We start from the raw sequence: 16,391 nt of genomic DNA, 5'->3' as shown, positions 1-16,391 counted from the left end.
TTCCTACTCTGGAATACAGAAGGGAGTAACTCAGCCTGGATTTCGCAATGTCTTTAACCAAACATCCAACATTCAGTACCTGGTTACCTCCAAAAAACTTAACCATCAATCTCCGACATACTCCTAGATATCAGCAATACAAATGTAAGACAAATAGATTTCGCAATAGCCCCATACCATATTTCATAGATCTCCTGAATAAAGACATGCCCAATCAATAAACCCATTGCTCATTTGAAAGAAATACCAACCTACTTGCAATATCAAGTTTTTTCATGAATAAGGAAATCAACTCTTTTATTTAATATCCATATATTTTTATTGATCTTTTACAGCTTACTTATTTTGTTTTTATTATTCTTAATTTACCTTTTCCTCATTATCTTATGTACATGTATGTAAATTTTCATTGCCTAAGTATTCTTGCCTATACACATATTTCTCATGTCAGTTTTTACAAAGGTGTACTGCTTTTTAATGTTTGAAATTTGTAATGAGTCTTTTAATTGTTTTTACTTTGTATACATGACCAATTCAGCCATTTGGCTGCGACTCATGTTTTTAATAAACCTTGAATTGAATTGAACTCTACTACCATGGACACCAGTTCGGTATCCTGCGGAGTCCCTCAAGGCAATATTATGGGTCCATATATGTTTTGTTTCCTTGTTAATCAATTTACATTTATGACTTATGTAAATTTCGGATTGTTGTGTCCTTTGTTATTTTTGCAGAAAACTCTCCTTTCTCGTGCAGTCATTGAAGATAAAACATTAACCAACAAAAACAGCAAATTATGCCAGCTATCAACTGTGTCCGCCCATTACCATGTTTACCATTATGGTGTGATAACGATTATATGCCACTTCCATCTGTTTTACACCTCATTGGAGAAACGTTTACCCATTTTCATATTGCGAAGTAAGACATCGCTCGATATTGTGTTATATTTATCTCCAAACATAATTATTTTGCCATAATATTGGGACATGTAGTGCTCTTCCAGCAAAAGGACCAGAGATAAGCCAAAGACAGTATGCTTTCAGTGTACTGTCACTCACCTCCTGATACTCTGCAGTGCTCATCCGTTTGACAGGAGAATCCCAGAATTATGTTAAGAGGTCGAGACACATTCGAAACCTTGTCACCATCGTAAACTTGTCTCAGGCCATCACCAATGACTGGTACATGGCCTATTTAGATCTATATATAGGATTAGATCAGTGGTGGAGAGATAGATGCATATCCATGGCGAGACGATGCGACCATGGAGCTATGATGATACGACCATTGATATTTCAATAGACCAGATCAAGTCGGTTTTAGGGATTATGATTTTGCCTTTCATGTCTGTTCAAATTTGTGTCATGCAAACTATCAGCATGGACTGTATATATATCTGTAGCATAGACTTCCTAGAAGGTATTTGCTATCATGGAGTACAAAATAAACATTTAGTGATGTGCAGTGGTGATAGTTGAAGGATCTAAAACAAATGAATGATCCCTTTTCTAAAAAATACTCCATTTTATCATTTTACTTGTACTCTTCTGTAATATGATTATTTATATGTTCTATATTAATTTTATAAAAATTTGAACTGATATCGCCTTTTTTTTCTGAAACGAATGTACATGTATTTATTTTTTATGTATATATATATATTTGTTATTTTTATAACGATTATATTCACCTGGGCAACAATCCTGATTTTTTTTTTATGTGTAAAGGTTATGATCTAATCTATATGTTGTTTTTTTTACGATTACCCCGGCTTTGGCACAGCTATATACGGGAATCCTGGCCATTGCTTCCCATTCGGTAGTTATTTGTTATACCTGGGTAGAGAGTGGCAAATGTAGATAAACGCCTTGCCAGAGGACGCGAGTGCTTCGATGGAGATCGGGACCGGATCTTGTTGTTTGAAGTTCATAGACTTATCCACTAAGCCACAACATCTCTACTATACACTGCAAAAACTCCGGTGTTGATCTAACACCAGCCCGTAATCTATATATATGTCCACACCAGAGAAGCGTTAAACAACATCGGTTTTGGTATTAGTCTAACACCAGATAGGTGTTTATACAACACCAATTAGTATTAAAACAGCATCGGTTTGATTCCAAACTGGTGTTGTTTCAATACTTCTCTGGTGTGGACATATATAGATTCCGGGCTGGTGTTAAATCAACACTGGAGTTTTTGCAGTGTAGCAAAATCTGACCAGATCAGAGTCAATCCAGAGTGTTTGCATGAACCATGGACCTACCACATGTAAAGGCCATCGCACACCTCACCACTTGTCTGTGACTCGATTTTGGAATAAAACGATGTAAAATTTGATACGAATATTGAGACATGGCACATATTTTATAAACATCTAAATCATCGTACAAATACGTACCCGTACATATCTGTGAGTATGCAATTAGATTAAAAGCGAATCGAACATCTAGTCGGAATGACGTCATAACAATCGTACGATTAACTACGAATTGAAACTAATTTGGCCTTTACTCCGAAATAAAGGCTTTTAATCATCCAAAATTGCTAAATTAGTAACATTACAGTTTATTTTAAAAAGATACTGTTATTTTCCCAATTTCAGAAAATAAGCAAAATGCGATTTGTTCCAAAATCAGATCGTGGATCAGTCGTAAGGTGATCGGTGGCCTTTACCATGTAAAGCCCCTTTCACAATTGACGTACGACCTGGTTACGACCACCTGCAACAGTTTTTTATTGTTGTTGCACGATCGATCCCTTGGTGTCTTGCGAGCACTCGCAGTCGTTGTAGACGATCGCACAAACTCGAGGTGGTCGGAGGTGATCGTGACTGGTCGCATCTGAACTTTGAACATGTTCAAAATCCAAACGCGATCAAATACGATTGATTAACTCGCAACAGGTCGTACCATCGGTCGGGCGATCATCGTGTGAGTGTTGTTCAACGTTGTACGACTTGGTGCGAGAGGTGGCACAACTAAGTATAGTCGCATTTAGTCGACTGGAGGTCGTACAACACTTGCACATGTGCTGGAGACCTACAGAGACCAGTGTTGCGACTGGGTGCGATAATATAAGACTGTTGCAAAACCGATCGAAATTACGGCTTACAACATTCCACTACCGTTGCTTTCGCATGTATGCGACCGTTCAGCCCCTTTCACAATTGACGTCCGACCAGTTTACGACCGCCTGCAACAGTTTTTTCTTGGTGTTGCACGATCGATCTCTAGGTGTCTTGCGAGCACTCGCAGTCGTTGTAGACGGTCGCAGGAACTCGAGGTGGTCGTGACTGGTCACATCTGAACTTTGAACATGTTCAAAATCCGAACGCGATCAAATACGATCGATTCACTCGCATCAGGCCGTACCCGGGGTCGTACCATCGGTCGGGCGAACATCGTGCGAGTGTTGTTCAACGTTGTACGACTTGGTGCGAGAGGTGGCACAACTAAGTAGTCGCATTTACTTGACTGGAGGTCGTACAACACTTGCACATGTGCAAGCGACCTACATGTACAGAGACCTGTCTTGCGACTAGTTGCGATGATAATATGGGCCATAAGACTGTTGCAAGACCGATCGCAACGGCTTACAACATTGCACCACCGTTTCATTCGCATGTATGCGACCGTTCCACTCGCAATCCCTCGTGCAACACTCGCATGTGATCGCACGAGCACAATAAGAGTATATGCGACTTACTCGTGCAATGGGGTTTACTGGTTGTTTTGTTGTGCGACAGCTGTTGCAACTGTGAAAGCCTCTGTGCGATCTTATGAGATGACTAGCGATTGATGCCTGTTGCAGCCTGTCGCACGACCAAAAGGTCGCAAATGGTCGTACGTCAATTGTGAAAGGGGCTTTAACGAAGCGAATAGATGGGCGATGGGAATGTTTACAAGACGTGCACAATTGCTGTGATTTGAGGGCATATGTCCACTCCTTGTTTGAGATCGTAACATTCTTTATCTTACCGTCCAAACATAGGATCACATTGTATTTTATCGATGATTTGTGTCGCTTCTTCTGTAATGTCTTTTGGAAGGAATTCTCATGAGTCGAAACTCTCATTTTATTGATAACGAGAGTAACAAGTAAACATGGGAATGGACCACACGCTTAAAAGTATACAGGATTCGGCGGCAAATCGAAATGAAAAATTTTCATAGTACGTGCCATAATCGTTATAATGACTTTAACTTCTTTAAAACAAGATGAAGAGGGTCACTAAACATTTATTCGTGTTAGTACACCCTGTTTTACTGTTTTTTTTTTCAACCGTTCAACTTTAGTCAATATTCAAACGAGGGGCTGCACAATAAGGGGGGGGGGGCTACCAACCATTTATTTTCCCCAAGTGATACAGGAAGGAAAAATTTAGAAGAAAATGGTTTTATCAAAATGCGATTCTGTTGTATTTTTAAAGGATTGAATAGGTTGAACCTAAATTGAATTGGTTAAAAAGTATGGCCCTAATTGATCTAATGCTCAAAAACAATATCCAAAGCTTCGTTTAAATATCATGCTTTTATATCGGAAGATTTCCTCGTAATAACACGTCATACATACCCCAAAAATTTACAATTAAGTTTGGTTTCTTTTTAGAAATATGAAATATTTGGATTTTGTATTTAATATCTTGTAAAGATATTATTTTCAATATAAAAAATTAAACAATCTGCAAAAAAAAACAGTAAAAAGGGCTCTGTTTGATTTATTGCAACGCTGTTTACTATCTGTACCTTACAGTGGTTGCTTAGACAATTTATTTAAGCAAGTGATTAATTTTTAATATATAATTCTCAATGAACTGAGCAGGTTTGTTTTAAACTGTGAAACATGTGCTGTTTTATACCTCTCTTAAAGAGCTTTCTTGCTGTGTAAATTTGGTATGATTCATTTTCACCTTTTAACTGGGAGTGTGGCTACAAATGAAAATACACTTTCGAGACGAAAACGTGATTTTATCCCATACCTCACCCATCACACTCTCCCTTTCCTCTCCATCATCCTCATTCCTACAGAGACAACAAATATTAACAGGATTGTTTGACGTCTAAGCCTAACGACGAGCACATTGTCTGTCACACGCAAGATAAAGGATAAAACTACTTTTGAGCGGGAAAATAATAATTTTTGGGGGTTTTTAATTTTTTTTAATAATATTTTATTTTCTTCCTCTTTCAAATCAATAAGTTTACAAACACAATTCATATAAAAAAAAAAAAAAAATATGTATATATATGTTTGCATATTTCCATGAATTACGCCCTCCGACGAGCATAATAGTGGTGACCAATGCCATTATTTTATGGGAACCACTTATTACCAGTATCAAATATTCGTGTAAGAAAATCAAACATTATTTTTTTCATATTATTTGGCTAAATCATGGCAATGCTTGAATTCAAGGGGAAAAATAATATCAATGTGCACGGGTTCAAAGAGAATACTTTAACAATAATTATGATGTGATATACTATTTTATTTTTGTTAGAATTATGTGGTTCATTCATGGCAATGGCTGAGTTGAAAAGAAAACATATTTTTCATAATTGTGCCCGGGTTGAGAGGGAATATTTTGAAAGTAATTTTAATATGATATGTGATCATAATTCATTATTTTTTGCTTGTTTTTATGGGTCACATTTCCAGATTTAAATGTTCAGGTGGGTGTTTCATAAAGCTGTTCGTAAGATAAGAGTGACTTTAAGAACGACTGGTGATCATTTCTTTTGGTAAATGGTACACCATTGGTGATGGTTTAGGGCGTAAGAAAGGTTCACCAGTTGTTCTTAAAGTCGCTCGTAACTTACGAACAGCTTTATGAAACGGCCCCCTGGTATGCTTTCACGTCCAATGTAATTATAGATATGTGTCACCTTTTAGCGCAAGGCCTTGTCGCACACCTTACGTCTGGTCCACGATCCAATTTCGGAACAAATCGCTATTTGCTCATTTTCTTAAAATGTGAATGAAAAGTGTATTTTTATTTGAGGTTCAAATTAACTGAAAGAATACTAATATAACAATTTTGGATGATTGAAAACCTTTATTTTGAAGTAAATTCGTTATAAATCGTAGCCAATCGTACAATTGATATGACGTCATTACGACTAGATATTCAATTCGCTTTTATTCTATAAGGTTGGTATATAGTCACAGATTTAAACACATGTATTCATACGATGATTTAGAACATTACACGTTAAGATATTTCATTCTTCAATACCAGCATTAAAGTCTACTACGTTTCATTCCAAGATCGGGTGGAAGACTAATCGTAAGGTGTGCGGTGGTCTTTAAAAAATCAACTGGTAGGCAAAGGGGATAGGGACACCAGCATCCTAAAAATTTCAAAACAAATAGCAACCTGTGATTATCTCTTTATATTACCTGAAACCATATATCGTTTGAACTTGAGATCATCTCTTTAATCTTGACTCCTATACTGTGCTGTAGGTCCCAATGGTTTGGCATGAATAATGTTTGTATCACTGTATAACATCAACACAAGACTTTGATGACATGCATGCCGTTCACGATGACAGATCTAACTAACCGTAGCGAGTTTTGCATCCTTTTTCGACTTCAATCCAGCCAATTTCTACTTCTGACTTCTGTTCTTGATCTTGCTCTGTCGTTTAGCCTAATGACTCATCCTCAATTCTCTCCCTTTCTTTTGCAAAATAATTCAAAATAAGCAGTTTTCAAAGTAGTTTTGAATTAGCAAGATTACAACGGAGGAAATGGATTGAATATTTTTAAAGAAGGAGTGATGCTAAAAGTGATGTGGACTTGACTTGCCGAAGGTTTTAATGGGTGCTTTTTACGATTATTGTATTTTTTTTTGTTTCAGTTCTTTATCCAGGCTTGTCCAGCATGTTGTCATCATTCATCGAATGAATTGTTATCCATTCTTTCTGACAATTATTCATTCATGTTACTCATAGTTCAAACGTGATCTTGGAGGAAATGGAATACTCCCCGTAATTAATTCGATGCCTAGCAAGTATGATTATGATATATAATTTCATCGACTTCGTTTCGGTCTATACACTCAAAGGTGAAAAGTCAAAATTCGAGTTTATTTTCATTTTCAACTCGACGACTCACTAACATTAAAGAAACCTTTGCTCAGTATTCAATATGAAAACGATACACATGAAGTTCAATAGTATGATAATGATAATATTGATTTCAGAAATAACAGGTAAACGGGACGAGTTGGTAAAATTCAGTAATTTTTCAGATTTTATGTCGTTAAAGTAGTCATGGCAAAGCTAAAGAAATGTAGGGATTCGGTGGATGTCGTTTCTTCCCTTTTTCGTGTCTTTTTATATATTTTTTCTCTTATTTGTTGAATTGATGTAGGTAGTGTTATGTGTTAATGGGGATTGAAAAAGTGAATCTCCTGGCCCTCTGTAACCTTGTAATATTCATGATATTATTTAAAGTTGACTTTAAACCACAATAAATATGACTGCCGTCCTCACCGGCCCTGGCGCCCAAGGTCTGTTGTTTAAGTTGTCATGGCTGTAGGCCTATATCCTCATGTTGTCATGGTCAAAATGGTTTTTACTTTAACATAAATATCGTTAGTCATTGATCAAAAATACAAATTAATCTATGATAACGTCTGTGTTAATGTTGAATCTACCCCGGATATTGAAAAAATATATATATACAGTGCGTCCAACAAAAAACGAAACCGAGATTTATCGATGATTTTTCATAACTTAATCACAAATACAGTAGACAAATGACCTACCATTGTAAAGCTTAGAATCTCCTCTTTTATGTAAAATTACTTAGATTATTTCTCATTCACGCATGAGTGAGTAAAAACAATTTGAAGAGGGGATACCAAAATGTTACTTGGCGGGCTGTATCTGGGTCTCAAAAAGAAAACCACATTTTTAGGAAGTTCAATATCTGCTCTTTAATTTGATACCTCAATTACAGAAAATAGTCAAGAAATAACAAAGTTCTGGCTATTTGAAATAAGGCTTGAATTTCAATAATTTCATAAAATGAAGAGGTTTTACAAGCTAGCGTTTAAAGGACAAGTCCACCCCAACAAAAACGTGATTTGAATAAAAAGAGAAAAATTCAACCAGCATAACACTGAAAATTTCATCAAAATCGGATGTAAAATAAGAAAGTTATGACATTTTAAAGTTTAGCTTATTTCTAACAAAATAGTTATGTGAACGAGCCAGTTACATCCAAATGAGAGAGTCGATGATGTCACTCACTCACTATTTCTTTTGTTTTTTATTATATGAAATATGAAATATTTTGATTTTCTCGTCATTGTCATGTGAAATGAAGTTTCATTCCTCCCTGAACACGTGGAATTCCATTATTTTAACATTTTGTGCTTCAGGCAAGGAGGTCCTAATCGTCAAATCCGTAAAAATTGAAATATTGTATAATTCAAACAATAAAAAAAACAAAAGAAATAGTGAGTGAGTGATGTCATCGACTCTCTCATTTGGATGTAACTGGCTCGTTCATATAACTATTTTGTTAAAAATAAGCGAAACTTTGAAATGTCATAACTTTCTTATTTTACATCCGATTTTGATGAAATTTTCAGCATTGTGCTCGTCTGATTTTTCTCTATTGATTCAAATCAACATTTTTCTGAGGTGGACTTGACCTTTAAACTCACTCGACACTCTGTTTTGTTGACGATCAGCCATGCATTGAGTCTTTTGTTAACCGTGCGATAGCTTCTGTGGGAAACCGGTGAAAACACGTTTATTTTATGAAATTATGGAAATACAAGCATTGTTTCGATGGAGCATAGCTTTTTTACTTCTTGACCATTTTCTGTGATTAAGGTATCAAATGAAAGAAGAGAAGCGAGGGATTTCCTAATCCGCGAAGCGAATTAGGCCTGGCGCGAGCTCGCGTCGCTCTGCTTCGCCATATCATGATATCCCTTGCTTAGCCATGTTCGCTCGGAAAGCAGCCGACAGGGCCTCGACAAGAGGCTACTGCTCCTGCTGCTGCTGCTCCTCCTGTTGCTGCTGCTGCTCCTGCTGCAGCTACTGCTGCTGCTAATGCTCCTGCTGCTGCTTTCGCCAAAATGTATGTTTCTTCGGTTCCGTGACATTAGCTCCGGCGACATTTTCTCCGATGGATAATCTGCACGTTAAGCCAATAAAAAAAATAGCCTCCAAAACTAAATAAATCCTTATCTTTACATTATTCTGAATCTAAGACTCTATTACAATCCTAACTCTAACCCTATGCCTTCTGAGATATTAAGACCCGAGCAAATGTCGTGTCACTGTTTCGGTTCTTCATTAATGTCCGAAATGACCCTACATAGTGACCTCTTTTTTGTTAAATGTCGATATAAATTTTCTTAACCGGATACGCAAAGTTTTACAATAATTTCAACCAGAGGACACCTCAGATTACACACATAATGCCTAAAGGCTAAGGCTAAGTCCTTCTGTTACGCCATATTGCATTTTTCATTTGAAGATTGGTGGATTAAATATGTCAAAGAAAATTAGTTCTACGTACGTTCCGGTTCAGATGGTATTTGTTTTGATAGCTTTCCTCATGTTTATTTATTTTTTGTTGGCTTTTATTTAGAGTTTTACTGATGTTTCCGATCCGTGGTCGTCATCTTTTCCCGTATGTCCGTTATTTATATTATTGCATAAATACATACTGATTCAATTGAGTGTCATTATTTTAATACTACTTCTTGCGTGACAAGGACGCTTTTTTTAACTTCGTGCATTGAGCACGATCATGGGGTAATTGTGAAATACATGGTTCTGATGTATGGAATGCTTCGAGAGAAGCATTCCATACATCAGAATTACAGAAAAAGACCAAGTTTTTTATGAGTTCTTACTTTTCTGAGAATTACAGAACAGATCAATCTTTTTCCTCTTTTTTTATTGTAAATTATCTAGAAAGTGTTGTGTTGAGACTGTTATGACTATAGGATACCATATTTTCATTTGGTTCTGATAACAGAATTTCCCAAAAGGAGTATGTGAATTACAAAAGAAGAATCATATTTAATATCATATTTTTGCTTCTTCCTTATTGTGCTTAGATGGACTTTTTTACTAGTGAAGTAGGTGTGCCGTTTTATCATGTTTGGCGGCGGACTTTCCACAAGTGTTTCATCTTGCTGTTTACATGGTTAACGAATTTAGCCAAATTGATTGTCTGTGTGCGTTTGATTTTCAAATTTCGTCTATCGTCACAGCATAAACCTGGTAATAATAAGAAAATAGGATGTCGTTAAAGTCGTTATGGCTGTTAAACACTGCATTCTACCGCACGGTGACAGTCTGACAGATGTAACCAACCGTGCTGACTTATGTTTCCTTTTACTCAAAATATACGATATGCTTGATGGCTACTTCTTTATTTTATTGTTATTTTGTTTGGTTCGTGTTCGGTCAAATTACTCAACTTCTTCCTACATGTCCGATGCCGAACATGTTGAATTTGTAATGTAAGTTGTAGCTAGTGCAGCTCTACTTCTTTTATTAATTTGGAAAAGTTGTTTTAAAGAGAGAGGGGACAGGGATGGAGATATAGCGAGGTTGTGATAGATGGATATATATATGTATAATTCTAGATCACTGGCGTACCAATGGTGGGGGGGGGGGCACTTCGCCCCTGTCCAAATGTTCACTTGCGGCCTTTTTGAAAATTTTCCACAAAGACCATGTTGTGCCCCCTCAATATCTTTAGCTTGTTATACCACTGACAATGACGAAAAGTACATTTGACTCACACTTTCTTTTGGAGATCTCCTAGAATTCGAAACACTTCGAATGTACAGCAGAGTGCTAAAGGTATTGGGTGCACAAATCTTGGGGCATTACCTTCAAGTGTTTTGTCATATATATGTTGCCCCGGTTGGAATATTTACAATTCCTCATCCCTTCTTGGTTTTATCTCATCACTCGTCTCATAAATGATTCTGCTCCTAATCGAGTCGATGTGAGGGGGATGAGGGATGAAGCAAGAGAGTGGGAAGAGAGGAAAGGAAAGGGTGATGAATTGCCATTTGGGCTAAGGCCATTTCATTTACAGTTCCTTCACTGTATGGACAACCTGTTTATTCAAATTCGAATAGTTATCATCTACCCCACCCCACCCCCGAAAAAGGTGACATCCAGATTCTTCTTTTTCAATCGTTTTGTATGAATTTTGTACTTTTGGAAATATAAAACTGAAACTGAAAATGCACAAAACCCCCGCCATCGTGGTAAGATAAATCGCTCAAACGTTCCACTCACTGACGTAAATTCAAGCAATAAATCTTTTGCAGCCCGCCTTAGAGAATTCGGGATACTGTTTACTTTCTCATAATATTATTTAACCAACCAAGAAGCTGGTTAAAACACTTCACAATTATGCTTCCTAAATTCAACCCTATATATGTTGCAGTGATGTCATGAACTTGATTCCACTTCTCTCGCTTTTTGATCCACCTGTAAGTTGGTTCAACTATACGATCCTAGAAATTGTTAGCTGAAACAAAATTGCATGCATATTGAATTGGGATTTTTCAACCAACAGTTGGTAGGTGCACTTTTCAACCAGCTTCTCTGGTTAAAACAATTATGAAAGTGTAAACGTATTCCGAATTCTCGAAGGTGGGCTGGGCGTTGCTAAAAAATGGGGAGCTGTAGACGATATAGAAATAAATCCGTCTTAACTAATCCCTCATCGAGTACAAGACCCTGTTTGCGATCATAAAGTCGTTTATACGATTCTAATACCTGGTTGATTGATTGACAGAAATTGGTAACACGGGACGCCAAAAGTTAGCCGTGCGTGGACCTGTCATGCCACCCTCGTTGCCCTCGCGTGTTCGCTTGTTATTGGAAAATGAACATGTCGAAAATTCTGTGTGTTTGCATCCAGTTTGCCATGAGCCTCACCATCAGTTACCTTTTCATTATTTCTACAGATTAAATTTGTAGTATATAGATGTAACGGTTCACGGTTTTAGGTTGCCATGGTTATAACATAGAGCTATTAACAGATAGCCCCATGGTTATAACATAATAACTCCACGGTTGGAGGTTTCGGGATTAGCAGGAATAATTCCTATGACGGACCTTTCGTTACATAAAAATGTACGTATTGGTGGTTTCAAAATATGAGGTAATTTTAAATCGTACCTATCATCATTAGCGACGATCACTTAATACATAAATTGGTCAAACGTTTCGTTTTATTGTTGTTGTTTTTATACCAGTACATTCAAAATGAACAATGTCCTGTAGACATGGCTTTCAAAAGGATTAGTACGAACCATAATCATGATTATACAGGTATATTTCAATTTGTTAATTCGTAAAATAGCCTTAAAAACGGACATTCTTTCTCGACATACACTCATCGGAGTAAAATCGCATGAATGACTGAAAATTCATGCGATTTTACTCCGATGAGTGTATGTCGAGAAAGAATGTCCGTTTTTAAGGCTATTTTACGATTTTGCGGTACCAGAAACTTATTTATTTGTTAATTGTTAGCACTACAAGTAGGGAGACTTTTCATCTTAAAGCCTTTTATGGCCTTGCCAAACTGGCCTTGCCCTAAAAATTAAAGGCCTGCCTTTTAATTAACATAATATGGAGATAATTGTTGATTGTCACAAAACGAAAGTTACAGGTTTCACCAATTTATTTCGTGTTTAGTTTCCTTACTATGGATCATCTATATTCACAACCCACACCCGACCTCGTGACTATCTCAATAAGCACAATAGAATACAAGTTGGCTCCAAAACTGTTATTGAAATTTCATACCCTTGCGTTGGATTTTTCGAAGAAAATGACCACCAACCCTCAGATGCTCATCTGTGTTTTTTATTCCTTGCTTTTCTTTCAAACCCACGACTGCATACATGTGCATGCCACCTTGCGCAAACATTGGTGACGTATAATCTAAGAGAAAGTCAACAACCAATCAACACCTCCCATTGCATGGCTATCGTGATCACGTGACTTAAACACTCACCAATAATCGCCATATGTCACTTCTCAAACGCTATGATTTCATAGCCATCAAATTCCAAAGAGATAAGACGGAATATATTGGTAATAATTAGTCGCTACTATAAACCAATTTGGCAATATACATGATAATAATTCATTTCATGGTCGACGCAGCATAGGGGGGGGGGCACGGGGCAGTTGCCCCCTGATATTTTGAAAACTTACATTTTTACCGAAAACTTTTCACAAAATTTACCGAAAGTGTAAACAGGCCCTTTAATTTCACTCTAGAAAATGCCAAAGTGCCCTCTAAACAAGCTCGGACGCTTCGCTCCTGCGATTTCAAGTTTTTAAATTTGTGTATGCGTACGGTCATGATTAATTTTTTTGAATAAAAAAGGTATGTAAAGCACATGGGCCTATGTGATAAAGATACTTGCCTGGCAGGTACCCTTTCGATAGTGTATATCAGGGTGTAATTGCATGTTTGGAACTATTTATCAGTGTCAGTGATGATGTATAGTGTATTTGTTTATAAGGATCAGGCAGCAAGTCGTTGCTGTTTTTCACGGTCAATGATAAAAATGCATGGTATGGATTTCGACTTTATCTTGTCAATGCTAGGATAATTCTGTCAAACATACCAGAAAGAGATCTGCGAGTATTGGTGTTTTTACAAATTATAGCCAGTGGTTATTAATACAATACTTTTTTTCTTTTAATTCATTATCATTTCTACTCTAAAGCTCCTTCCCATTTTTAGAAATATTTCTCTTAATAATTTCATGTTCTACTAACCTATTTTTAGATTGTTCCCTTTCCTTCTCGTTTATCCTTACATTCTCTTTTAGATTTTTTTCTAAACTTTTTTTTTCATTTCTTCGTACCATTTATTTTCATTTTTCCTTTTCAATTTCAACTATTTCATCCTTGACTGTTTTCGTCTTTCTTATTGCAAGCTCCCTAGAGAACTCGCAGAGCTTAAACTCAACCAACTTTTTTTCCAAAGTTTCTGATGACTTCAAAATAAGTCAAAATGATCATACAACTCGTATAATCTCTCGATTAGTAATAAAATTATATTTTTATTGGCTGCAAGAGGATTTAAAGCTAATACCCCAAAATACATCATCAGGTAGCGATAATACAAAAAATATTATTATTTGTATCAAACTTACCGGCCATAACTCCTGCTATTATTCGGCAAAGTCTACTGAATGGTCAACATATCTATACAAAAATCTACTTATGATATTATATTCATAATACTGATAACATTATGGAATATTTACGTGGCACAGCTTCTGTAAGTGAAACTGAAAAGCATTCCCTTCTCTCCAATGTTAATCTGATACAAATCCCGTTTTATTGGTGCCTTTTAAAAGTTATTTCCCCGAATAAAACCTGGGTATAGCGAAGCAAATGTAGTTTAATGGCTTTTCAAATGGCATGGAATACTGCTGAGAGACCCAAATTGCGAATCATCATGTAAAATGTATTGGATGCTGTACTTTGAATATAAATTCTTCCATTTGCAGGTTTTGTGAGAGTATAGAAAGTGTTCTCCAAAAGGTTTCGGTCGTAATTCAATCGTAATTCAATATGATTTATTACATTTTTGTTATCTACTTTATCTTACATATTATATGTACTCTGAATGAAGTGACTAATGTACGCAATTCTTTTTCCATCGCTTAAATGAAAGCTTGTTTTTGATGATGCTGTTGTTGCGCAGATTGCTTTCTCGCGAGTTGTGCTTTCACTTTCATTTGGGCATGTTTTTCGTTTTGAGTTGAATGACATCCCCTTTCCCTCTCCCTTTTAATTCTAATGGTATCTCAAATACGCCCTGGTTTCTTTAGTACGCAAGAGTTTCACAAGTACGCAAGAGTCGGAGGGTTTTCGCACGGCGACGCAGAACACAGTACATGTATTGAAAATACCCGTCAAATGACAATGAACAGCTTGCAGGTCTTTGTTGGAAATTTGTGGACCGGAAGAACAGTTTCATCCTAAGTTTCGGAGCTACGAAAATATGTCGTTAAACGAAACTGCTGTTTGATTCATCATTTTCGACAAAGACTTCTTGCTTACACTTTGTCATGAATGACGTTTGACAATACATTTTCTATGTTCTTGAAAGCGTTCTACGTCCCACCGCGAAAACTCCTTTATCGAACTATGATCGTCTGCAGGCGCAGACCCTGATTGGAAGTTTGATGAACAAGTAAGTCTCCACGCAAAGACTAGCACATACAAAATTTGCTGCGAGAGGGCCTTCAGTACACAAGGCATTATAGGTTGCCCATTCAGACCCTTAACTCGAGTGAAGGATGTGCACAGCAGATTATGTATGTTCCGTACATATGTTATACACACCTGTCTAATTCAATCTACATGGAAAAATCATGAAAATCTCAAGAAAGAAGAAAACCCCATATGAAGAAGCCGACCGTCATCATTATCTTTTAAGTCCATAATCCATCGTAATCACTCGCAATTCCCTGGTAATAGTTTTGCTGAATATTGGGGTATTCCTTTGGGATGCACCAGGGTCAAACTTTGTCTGTTTGTGACATCTCATGCTATTGTCACACTCAATGAAACCGACTCCAAACCTATATCGATGCTATGTCATTGGTAATAACGTAATAGCTTTGATCGGACTGGAGTCGGTTTCGTTGGTGTGACTATAACCGAAACCGACTCCAAACCGACCAATGGTATGTCATTGGTAATAACGTAATAGCTTTCATCGGTCTGGAGTCGGTTTCATTGGTGTGACTGTAACCAAAACCGAATCCAAACCGACCGATGGTATGTCATTGGTAATAACGTAATAACTTTGATCGGTTTAGGGTCGGTTTCATTGGTGTGACTGTAACCGAAACCGACTCCAAACCGACCGATAGTATGTCATCGGTAATAACGTAATAGATTTGACCGGTCTGGAGTCGGTTTCATTGGTGTGACTGTAACCGAAACCGACTCCAAACCGACCGATAGTATGTCATTGGTAATAACGTAATAGCTTTGATCGGTCTGGAGTCGGTTTCGTTGGTGTGACTGTAACCGAAACCGACTCTAAACCGATCGATGGTATGTCATTGGTAATAACGTAATAGCTTTGATCGGTTCGGAGTCGGTTTTGTTGGTGGGACTGTAACCGAAACCGACTCCAAACCGACCGATGGTATGTCATTGGTAATAACGTAATAGCTTTGATCGGTCTGGAGTCGGTTTCATTGGTGTGACTGTAACCGAAACCGACTCCAAACCGACCGATAGTATGTCATCGGTAATAACGTAATAGCTTTGATCGGTCTGGAGTCGGTTTCGTTGGTGTGACTGTAACCGAAACCGACTCTAAACCGA

This window comes from Lytechinus pictus, chromosome 9 (genome assembly GCF_037042905.1).
Source record: "Lytechinus pictus isolate F3 Inbred chromosome 9, Lp3.0, whole genome shotgun sequence".
Classification (NCBI taxonomy): Eukaryota; Metazoa; Echinodermata; class Echinoidea; order Temnopleuroida; family Toxopneustidae; genus Lytechinus; species Lytechinus pictus.
This window is presented reverse-complemented; position numbering follows the sequence as displayed.